Here is a 12,182-nt window from a genome sequence, read left to right on the forward strand (position 1 = left end):
GACAACGAAGTAAGATAACGCCTAATGAAGGAAGCCACAAGAAATGGTGGCTGAAAAAGCGCAGCGGCTGAGTTGCCTCTAGAAATCATTGCAGGAAACTCAATGGTTTTTGCACACTTGGAGACTGGTTCATACGGCAAATGGCCTACTGCGTTGAAACCATAAGCTGCGCCGAGCTTTTCTTTTCTTTTCTTTCCTACGGCGACGTGCTCTTTTTCATGAACACGTTGAAAAATTGGACGTCAGGTTACCGTCCCCGTTCTCGAAGCTGACACTAGTGCACAATGTACGCAACTGTAGTTTTTCTCTTAGCGTTGTCTTCTTGCTTGGAGTGTTCGAACTGAAATCATGCGAATCAGGTTGCACATCGGTATCCTGCGAAAACGGAGGACCGACATTATCACCAAGTTGAATATCAGAACTTCTTTCCGGTTGTTTCTGCCGTTCAACACAGCACGTATGAAATTTTGGCATCATAAGTCGTTCTACTTCTTATCAGTGACTCGCATGTTGTGCATTACTTTGCTCTAATTTGAGGGCTTCAGCATAACAGATGCTCTGCCTGCTATCCCAGTTCCAACTCAAACACCAAGCGCACGGATTGATATGCCGACGACTCTACGAGAACCCGGCTATGCTGACTACATCGAAGAAAACAAGGAACTCGTACAGAAATACATGTTAACTTTTTTAGAGTTAACATGCAGTTTTCTATGCAGCTTATTAACATCCTATGTGATTTTAGTTTTTATAACCAGATGTTAAAAAAGTTTTTGCTTTCATTCGAAGAAAGTTTGTTTAGAGAAAGCCCAAATAAACTCGCTAATCTCTGTTCTTACTTTCGTTTGAAGGGAGTTTATGGAAAGATGGTTACTTCACATCTAATGTAGTTGATTACTGTTGTTGCTGTTCAATACAGACACGTCAAATTTTTTTCTAGCCTACTGTAAATCTCCACTGTATATTATGGTGTGTCTTTATGTGGGAGAATAGGTTCAATGCTTTGCCAAGTGGCGCTGTAGATGTTGTGGACGGTATAAGTACTCGTTTTTCTCACGCCTCATTCGGTCCACTGTTTCCCTACGTTTATATAGTTTTGCATGTGTTCTCTCATGCCAGTACAAAGAAAGGCATCTTTTGGATAAAAATCCATTAAATTTATGGCTCAATATTTCTATACAATTCTTGAAGTTGCTCAAGTTGATGCCAAAAATTATTTTCGTCTATGCAATCTAGTGTTTTTAGGAAATAGTGCTTGAAAATTTGGCGTAAAGTCACTTTTTGAGAAGATCAGACCTAAATTAGGCATTAAGGTCATCCGGAAAAATACTTGAGGTAGCTCATTATACATACCAAGCTTTCAGCTTGTCATCAAGAAACTTCATTTCGAGTAGGAGCTGGGAGAACATAAACTGCAGCCCAAAACAATTCTGAGCGGCCGCCGCTCCCGACATTCGTCTTCGTTGCAGAAAATGTATTCCCTGCCCGCTTATTTTCTGCCACACATATGCCCTGTGGCTATAAGCCAAGTGAATGCTAGCTGTTTCACTTGACATGGGTCTAAATACATCGTAACAGGCATATGTTCATCACTTTATCCATTCTCATTTGGGGGGTTTGTGGACATCTGGCAGAGGAACAAGGCATAGATTGGACCTTTTAGTCATAGGAGTGTAATTTGGAGTGTAAGGAGTGTAATCAGAAAGAGAGGAAGGATAATCACATGGTGACTTTTCTCTCTGCTACTTCACACCATAATGAAAACAGCACCCTATGAGACCCACGGACACTCGCAGCAGGCTATAGAAAGAGAACTTTAAATTTCTTGATATTTGCTTCATATGTCCCGTTAGGGGCAGAGTACCGATGGTACAGGCTCTTGCGTGCCTCGTAATCTGCTGTTCTGTAGTATCTTCAAATCAACGGATCTACGCCATGCACAATATAGCCTGGGGCCTACCTATGTTGTCTTGACGACCCCCTCGAAGCATTCATGGTTCCATTTTCATCATACAAATAATTCATCGTAAAACGTAGGTACCAGAGCATCAACATTCAAACGATGGTAATGGGTACTTTACCAACATTTACTGCGTTTAAAAAGCATGCGCATATATTTTTTGCCACTCGAGTTCATAATCCTGGCAAGAACTGAAATGCCTCCCGGACTTGTTTTACAGTGAAGGCATAGTGCCAACCGGTGCCATTGATTGTCGACTTCAAATCATTTTTTCTCCTCAAACGAAATTTACTCGACTTAAAATTTCCAGATTATAAGACAAAATGTTGTAGCGCATAACTAGTAATTACACTTATTTTTGTGCGGAGATCCTTGATGCTTTATTACGATCTAAACATCGCCAACAAGTCAGTTCTTTCAAAAGCCGGAAGCAATATTCTGAAAAAGTGCTTGATTTCGCAGTCCCAAATCATTCTTAGCATAAAGCGTACAATAAAACAAAAATATATATGAGTTAGTGGGACTCAAACGTTAGCAACAGTTATGTAAGAAATTTCTTGTAACGCACTATTTTCTGCTTTCTTACTGGGCCATATAAACGCGGACAATGTATAAATCTTTTCAACTTTGACGTAAAAGAACAACGCCCGTAGATGATTCTAAAATAATATTTGTTAGTGAACTTAGTTTCCCGCTTTATTGAAAAAAATTACCTTAAACCTATTTTTGCTTCGTCACAGAAATATGTAAAAGCTCACATGTCACCAAGAGCAGTAGGAGTTTGGAGAACTTCAATTGGAGTCCAACATAAGTATGACCGGCCGGCGCTCCCATGTGGGTTATGTGGGCTCGTGCAAAATGCTTTTGGCGAAACCTCATTCACCAGCCAGTTCAATATTTTTCCAAAAGCATCGGTGACGGTGACTTCAAGTTCTCATCATACAAACCATCACACATACATACAAACTATCATCAAATGAAAAAAGACGCAAAGAAATACTACCACGTTCGGGATTTTCTGATACATATGAAACCGGTACGTTCTGTTTCTATCATTCAGACTGGATGGGGCGGAACTATTGTTATATCTTTCGAAAAAAGGCAACTAAAACAGAGGAACAGTTCTTTCTGCAAAATCTTAGGCAATAAATTAGACACCTGTTAAGGTGAAATAGTAAATAGAGAGCTTCATAGGTGTGTTTATTAGCAATCTTAACTTAATCAGCGCATGTATCTATACTTACTTCTTTTACACATTCCCATGGCTTTATATATTCTTTTTGGTCGTGTTTCAAAAATTCAAGCCTTATATATTGCTAACTGCTTTCTGGAAAAGATAGACTCATTTTATTAACAACGCCTACTCCCACATGTAGTCTTTTTCCAGTTCTATGACCATTTATAAAAATAGCGACAGCTGTGCCGATACCTACTTTCTCACTATCCTAACTGAACAACCACGCACCAGCTTTAACATTCCGACTTCCCTCACAATCGTGTACGCACCATCTTAATTTGCTCCTCCATTGATAGCGAGGCAAAATGAGCTACACGTACATAAACGTTACCAAAGACAGCAATATCTGCACCGGCGAAGACATGTTAGTCAAGTCGAATCGCTCCTCACGATGAAATTCCTTGTTCGCCGATGGCTCATTAATGGCGACCACTTCCATCTTTAGCCACATCACCTTAAGATGCATATACGTGAATGAATACGAATTTAGATTACATTTATTCGCCACTATCTATGCTTGTTATCCAAGTACCATTGGCTAAACGCACAACACAGCTTGGAATTTGAGCTGCACCTTACCAATGACAAGTATTGATGGGGTCGTTTGCACTCAACACTTGCTATGCATGCTCTGACATCTGCCGTTATGTTCTTTCCTAGAAAGTGTGCGCACGATGTCGACAAACAGAAACTCTAGCGCTTCGAGCAGTGCAGCGATGACATTATTCATAAGGTTTCATACCGATTGAGATCCCTGCACATAATACGCATGATTGACGTACGCGGGCTGAGCTTGCTGCCGCTGCACTGGCTTTCGCATATTCAGCCTTGCGGTGGTCTTAGAAGACGTCCATATACTGCAATAAATCATCGTCGACTACACATTTTGCATAGATGCCGGTTTCCGTCGCCGGAATTTGACATCTTCAATGGCGAAAGAATTGAAGCTCACGTTCTGCTTTACAGCAAGCCAACGCAAATTAAATGATCAGAGGTTGCCATTGGTTTCTTTCCCTGAATTTATGCACTATTTTTATTCAGTTGAAGCAATCGTTCCTTTCTTTCAATTTTTTTCAGGCGGCAGAATCGTGATAGCTCCTGCCATCATGTCTGCAAATGTTGCCTTTTTATCTAAAGAATTTCAAGGTTCCAATGTGCATGTTATACATATGCAATGTCATTGCATCGAAACAATGCGCAATATGATTTAAAAGCGCTGTAGAAATTAATTTAGGAACCATTTTACTTCAACAACTATGGACTCAACCTATTTAGTTTCGTTGTTTGGTGTTAGTCCTTGCCTTAATTGTTTCTTCACAATAGCGCAAGATGACCATTGAGCAAATAATTGGGTAAGCAGAGGAATGCTTCACTCGTCAGCACAAATTAAAAGGTAGTAGAAGACGACGTAGTGCTTCTGCTTAAGGCTATTCAACTTGTGGAATACTTGAGCTGCACCAATGTGTAAACAAAATGGTATTCCAGTCTCTGAGCGCGAAGATTATGTCAAAATTGTAGAAATTGTCAGAGAAATGACTGCCTGCCCTAATAAGGTTATACGTGCAGATTATTTTGATTTTGGGAACGCTCAATCATCACAAGCGTGAAATCGCAAGATTTTGTGCTAGTAACAACACACTGAAAGTCTTGCAGACACTCGTAGGGAACGTGTTTCCATTAACTGTTTTAGGCCATCCCGCGGTTTTCGTACAGTGGTACTCACGCCAAATTAATTTCATAATAACCAGCTGTGTAAACTAAGAATGCCAGAATTCCTTACGAATTATTGCCTGAAGCAAAACGTTTCGTAGGCACTCGCCCTCATGAGGGAAGAAAAGCTTTTTTCTTGGTTGCCAAGAAAGTTGCAATATGAGAAATTTATATTGCCTTGTCATTTGCGCTATTGGCTTCGGCCGTCGTCTTGCCGATCGCATAATTGTTAGGTAGCTCCATGTTAAACGTTCGACCTTCATCGATGTCCTATTATTGACGAATAAATTGCTGCAAGCCTATTCTTCGTTCAACGAATTATTACCTGCCAACATTACTGCTCTCACAAATCAACATAGCTACGCCAGCATGTTCTTTTCACTAAGTTTCACACTTTAATTACTAGAGGGAACTCAGGCACTAGTGTCCGCCAGCCAGCGATCCGCTTTCAAGGCGCTAGCTGCAAGTTGGGCAGTTCAGCCAGCATGGTAATTATGCTTAGTACATGGATTTGCCTGAACTTCGTCGTTCCGGCTTCGAGCGGCTTGGTGACTCCGTGAATCCATATTTTTTTAGAAAAAATGCAGAGTTATAAATAATTGCGTAAACGTTTAGAAATCTGTCCGTCGGCTTTATTCGAACAAAGGCCACTAGCGCAGAAGACCGATATTGAAATCATCACGTCACGGACGCATGCAACGGCAACCGCCATAACTCGTGCCATTGAGCACCCTTATGAATTTATTGCGGGCAAGCAAGTGTGTTGGGCCGCTTGTCACTTTTTATGTTTGGTCATTTCAACAGGCTGAACCGTTGCTTTAAGCAGCGAATATGCGTGTAGTGTATTCTGCAAATATAGAACTATGAACTGATTCGAAATTTAGAAAAATGAAGGCGTGTAGGGCACAATGAATGAAGCCACAAAAACGTAAAAAGCCACAAATATGCAAAAAAGACAAATACATGTAATGACCGTCATTCCCTTGGTGGCAGAATGATCGCGTGCCAGAGCTTTCTCTCGTACTCATCGAAGGGAACTCTGTTAATCTTACGCACGTCCAGACAAGTGGCATACAATTTTGAAACTAGAATCTGCGCAGAGTCCTTTTTTGTCGGTGTGTACGTGTTTATGACGATGTTCTCTTTGAACCTGTGATAAGTGCCCTGAAATCCTGAAAAATCGTTATGTTTTCAACTGCGTTGAATCAATAACCTCCGCCGAGCTTTTGTTCTTTACTTTTTTTGCGATGACTTGCTCTCTGTCATAGACACGTTTAAAACTTCGACGTCCGCTTACCGTCCTCTTTCTCGAAGCTGACAGTAGTGCACAATACGCGCACCTAGGAATAATTGTGGTGTTTCTCTTAGCGTTGGGTTATCGCTAGGGGTGTTCGAACAGCAATCATGCCAATCAGGGTGCAAAGCTGTATACTGCGAAAAGTTATCACCAAGTTGAATATCAGGACTTCTTTAGGGCACTTTCTGCAGTGGAACACAGCATGTACTAACTTCTTTCACCATAAGTCGTTCCGCTTCTTATCGGTCACTCGCATCTTGTGCTTTAGATTGTGTCCTAATTTGACGGCTTCAGTATTACCAAACGCGCTGGCTGCTAGCCCAGCTGTAACTCAAACAGCAAGTGCGCAGATTGATGTTCCAGTGACCCTACAACAACCCGGCTATGCCGATTACTTATTAGAAAACAAGGAACTCATACAGAAATACCTGTTTACTTTTTTATAGCTTTCTCCTATTTTCCATCCATTTCATTAACATCCTATGCAATTTTAGTTTTTGTAACCAGACGTGAAAACGTTTCTGCTTTCGTTCCAGGAAAGTGCGTTTACAGAAAGTTTAAATAAAATCGCTAACCTCTGTTTTTACTTTCCTTTGAAGAGAGTTGGTTTAAAGAAAGCAGGTGAGCTCGTTTTTTGCTGTAGTTGTTTACTGTTGTTGCGGGTGAATGCAGACACACCAAATTTTCTTTCTAGCCGACTATCCATCTACACTGTCCATTATGGTGTGTCTCTATGTTGAACATTAGCTCCAACACCCTGTTGTGCGGTGCTGTACATCCTGCGCACGTTATATATAGTGATTTTACTCGCGACTCGCTTGGTCCGCTATTTCTTGCCCCAGGTTTATATGGTTTTTCCTGTGCTCTCTCATGCGAAAATAAAGAAAGACATATTTTGGATCAATATCTTTAAGGAGGTATGGTAGGGTAAACGGTATATGTTACATGTTACATTTAACGTATTATTTTAGAAACAAGTGCAGATATTTACATCAAATTTCGTACGCTCACAACAGATGCCCCTGCGTACAATATGGAATCCTTTTTGTGAGCTTAGATTGTTTACCTGTCATTTGGCCCATTCCCAAAGTGTCAGGTGTGTTTAATTATTCAATGTACCTTTTCTCTGTAACCACTCAAAGGAATGTGGTGATATTAGGCAGTGTTGTTCTACATACCCATAGGTTATAGCTGAACTAAAGACATGCCACATTCTTTTAGGAATTTGTTCCCTAAAAAATAATACCGCTGCATGCACAGAGGCACAAGGGGGGTGTCTTGAAGTGTAATTTTTTTCCAGTGTTATCATTCACATCATCTGCAATGTTTTTAGTTCCGAATATTTAGGACTGGCTAATGTACATGTGGGCAAAGTTTCACTGAAATGAGATGAATACTTTCTGAGAAAAGGTACATTGAATTTGAGGAACTTGCAAAAAACACAATTTGAGAAAAATGAAGCTTTATGTTTGCATACTTCTCATGCATGCTCAAAATGCCCCAGGAGAATACATTTCACGGCTGACATTCTTGCAGGTGTCTCCAAAACTCTTCTTAGAGTTCCTTTTTACCCGTCGTGTTTCCTTGCTCTCGGCAGAGTCATACAATTCTGCCCTGTCAACGCGCTCTTTGTCCATTCTGTCGAGGGCAACATCACAAAACACACCTGGAACAATTCCAAGAGCCTCTAGAACAGCTTTTCTTGCAGAGTTACCATCATTGTAGTAGGCTACAGCATCGTTAGCTGCTGTCCTCAAGGTGTCAGCACTGACAAATGTTGTCTTAGCGCTACGACACCAGATGAGTTGGTTCAGCGACTCATTGGTGTTCTTTGTTCGTCCGTGAAGACATTTGCTCAGAAGAGCTGGATCTGACAACGCCTTGCACACTGGCTTGATGACGTCCATCACGGCCTCAGGAAGGTAGCTTTTGTGGGAGTAGGTCTCAAGTCTTCCCTCAACAAGGCTGCGGTTGTACCCACACCATGAAGAGGGTCCCTTTGGGCAGAGTCCATGGTGGGGCTTGGTATCTGTGGATAACTTATGAAAGTATATTGCCCACACCGCTCGTCTCATATTATCCAGACTGTCTGTATTTCCCCGAATAGCTTCGCCATAGTAAACCTGAAGGGAGTCAATGTCCTTTTCTGTGAGGCGCCCTTTCCCGGAAAGTGGTAGACCAACGGCAAGCTTTTTCCCCTTCTCATTCTTCTTGATGTTCCTGAGCCTTGTGCCCATTCGCTTCTGGACATGTCCTACACATTCATGTTTTTCTATGGCCTTCTCGTTTGGCTGCGAGTCTCTTACCGAAATGTACGCCTTACTGTCTCCATCACCAATGTAACTTGTGTACATTAGTTGGGGCTTTTCAACAGAGCGCCCAAAGATTTTTACTGCTCCAGCAGATTCCATTCCACCAGATGGCCCATCGCAGGTAACTTTACATTCATTCAAGTTGTCATCTGTGTGAAGATTGCGGGCACACATGTGGCAAAACTTGGACTCTACTTCAAAGTCGAGCACTTTTCCAGTGTCGGCCGATATCGCTGCTACGACGCCATGTAGTGAAGAATAAACCCGCTTCATCCACGTCCCATCCACTGTGACCGCAGTTTCCAGCTCTCCATCAGAGGCGAAGGCCTCTTTCTTCAGTTCTTCGGCAGCTTTTGCTATACTATTACTCACAGCGGTCGTAGATGCGCAAAGAAGCCTCGCGTTGTACGATGCAAACTTTGTTGGCGGTGGCGGTAGATTGAGCACAGCACACATGATGCGACCAGATGCCAAACCTTTGCCGCAGGTGCGAAGGGCATAAACGAACCTTTGATTTATTGCAAAGACGTTGCCAGCAATGTCCCTTGATGTCTCAAGCACACTGAGAGCATCGCACTCGCTCCAGGTGAAATTTATGGAGGATGCCAAACCGCTTCGCCTGTTAATAGCTTCTTCCAGTATTATTGCACCCTTGTTGCACTTTTTACACAAATATTTGAACTCATTGATTATACACTCCATAGTAGAAGAGCGATGATTGATTTCGCACTTTTGTGGCCTGGCTTCTCGCGTTTTAGACAAACTACAAGGGCTTAAAAATACTTTCTTTAGATACGGGCTTGGGCTTGTCATTCGATATATTTTAAAACTGCGAAGTTTCTATAGGGCATAGTGTGCTCTAGAAGTCAAACACCTACAGATATGTACAGATTTCTTTCAGTATTTAACAGGGATTTGTTGTCTTTTTAAGCAGTACTTATTTCCAGCCCATTTGCTTGTCAGGAGGAATTCTGCCCAGCTTCGCGAATGTTGCGTTACCTGTCTCGCCACATCACAAATAAGACACTTGCAATGATGCAAGAAAATGAAGACACGATGCACTTATTGTTAAATATATCTAATTATACGGACACAAGATAACCGAGGATTAGTTTAATAAGAATAGGCTACGCCAACTGTATATTCGATACTGCCATGCTATGCCTTTAGCGCATACACGAGCTGGGCAATCAGTGGAAATATTGTGCCCAGAATGCTGGAATATGATAGCGTTAAAGTACAAAAGGTCTTTTTTGGCCACTTGTCCTTATTGATCAGTGGAATTGGTTTCAACCTATCGCTAACTGAAAAAAAAAAGACAGAATGAAATACTACCACGTTTGGGATTTTCTGATACATATGAAACCAGTATGTTCTGTTTCTCTTATTCACACCGGATGGGGCAGAAATATTGTTGTATTTTTCCGGAAAAAAACCCAACTAAAATAGAGGAACAGATAGTTCTGCAAAATCTTAGGCAATTAATTATACACCTGTTAAGGCGAAATAGTAAATACAGGCTGTTTATGTGTATTTATTAGCAATCTGAACCCAATGAGGGCATGTATCTGTGGTTATTTCTTTTACTCATTCCCATATCTCTATGTTTTCTTATTGGTCGTCTTTTAAAAATCCAAGCCGTAGATGTTCCTAACTGCTTTGTGGAAAAGATAGACTCATGGTAATAACAACGCCCACTCCAAAATGTAGGTTTTTTGCTGTTATATGACCATTCATAAAAATTGAGACAGCAGTGCCGATACCTGCTTCCTCGCTATGCCAACTGGTCAACCACGCACCACCTTTAACATTCCGACTTCACTCACAGTCGTATACGCACCATCTTAATTTGCTGCTCCATTGATAGCGAGGCAAAATGAGCTACGCGTACGTAAACGCTAACAAAGATAGCAATATCTGCACCGACGAAGACATGTTAGTCAAGTCGAACACTCGTCACGGTGACATTTTTGTTCGCCCATGGGTAATAAATGGTCCCCATTTATTCCCCACTTCCATATTTAGCCACATCACCTTAGGATGCATATACAGGAATGAAACTGAATTTTGATTGCATTAATTCTCCACTCTCCATGTTTGTTATCCAAGTACCTTGTGCTAAACGTGCAACGCAGTTTACAAGGCCAGCTGCACCTTACCAATGACAAGTATTGATGGGGTCGTTCGCACTGAACAGTTGCTATGCATGCTCTGACATCTGCCGTTATGTTCTTTCCTAGAAATTGCGCGCACGATGTCAACAAACAAAAATTCCAGCGCTTCGCGGAGAACAGCAATGACGTCATATATAAGGTTTCATACCCATTGAGATCCCTACACATAATACGCATGATTGATGTACCCGGGCTGAGCTTGCTGCCGCTGCGCTGGCTTTCACAGGTTCAGCCTTGTGGTGGTCTTAGGAGACGTCCAAACACCGGAATAAATCATCGTCGACAACGCATTTGGCATAGATGCCAGTTTCCGTCGCCGGAATTTGACATCTTCAATGGCGAAAGAATTGAAGCTCACGTTCTGCTTTACAGCAATCCAACGCAAATTAAATGATCAGAGGTTGCCATTGGTTTCTTTCCCTGAATTTATGCACTATTTTTATTCAGTTGAAGCAATCGTTCCTTTTTTCAATTTTTTTCAGGCGGCAGAATCGTGATAGCTCCTGCCGTCATGTCTGCAAATGTTGCCTTTTTATGTAAAGAATTTCAAGGTTCCAATTTGCATGTTATACATATGCAATGTCATTGCATCGAAAGAATGCACGATATGGTTTAAAAGCGCTGTAGAAATAAATTTAGGAACCCTTTTACTTCAACAACTACGGACTCAACCTATTTAGTTTCGTTGTTTGGTGTTAGTCCTTGCCTTGGTTGTTTCTTCACAATAGCGCAAGATGACCATTGAGCAAATAATTGGGTAAGCAGAGGAATGCTTCATTCGTCAGCACAAATTAAAACGTAGTAGAAGACAACGTCGTGCTCCTGCTTAAGGTTATTCAACTTGAGGAATATTCGCGCTACACCAGTGTGTAAATTAAAAGCTGTTCCAGTCTCTGAGGGTGAAGATTATCTCAAGATTGTACAAATTGTCGGAGAAATGACTGGCTGCCCAAGTAAAGTTACACACTCAGATTATTATGATTTTGGCAACGCTCAATCAACACAAGCATGCAATCGCAAGATTCAGTGCTCGTAACAACACACTGAAAGTGTTACGGAGACTGACAGGGAACGTGTTTCCTATAACTGTCTTGGGCCTTCCCGTGGTTTTCCTACGGCCGCACTCACGCCAAATTAATTTGATAATAACCTGCTCTCTAAACTAAGAATGCCACCATTCCAAACAAATTCACCGCCTGAATCAAGACGTTTCCTAGGCACTCGCCCTCACGAAGCAAGGAAACTTTTTTCTTGGTTGCCGAGAACGGTGAAACATGAGAAATTTATATTGGCTTGCAATTCGGGCATTTTGGCCGCGGCCGTCTTCTTGCCGATAGCGCAATTGTTCTGCGGCTCCAAGTTAATAGTTCGACCTTCATCTCTGTGCTATTATTCATGAAGAAAGTGCTGCAAGTCTATTCTTCGTGCAGCTCATTATTAACTGCAAACTTCATTGCTCCCACAAGTCAACATAGCTACGCCAGCACATTCT

The 12,182-nt window shown here is 41.6% G+C and overlaps 1 pseudogene; it reads right to left on the reverse strand.

Moving 5' to 3' along the window:
* Positions 1-7,649: 7,649 nt before the first annotated feature.
* On the reverse strand, positions 7,650-10,377 carry LOC142559326 (uncharacterized; annotated as a pseudogene).
* Positions 10,378-12,182: the final 1,805 nt, after the last annotated feature.

Source organism: Dermacentor variabilis, chromosome 10, assembly GCF_050947875.1.
Source record: "Dermacentor variabilis isolate Ectoservices chromosome 10, ASM5094787v1, whole genome shotgun sequence".
Taxonomy (NCBI): Eukaryota; Metazoa; Arthropoda; class Arachnida; order Ixodida; family Ixodidae; genus Dermacentor; species Dermacentor variabilis.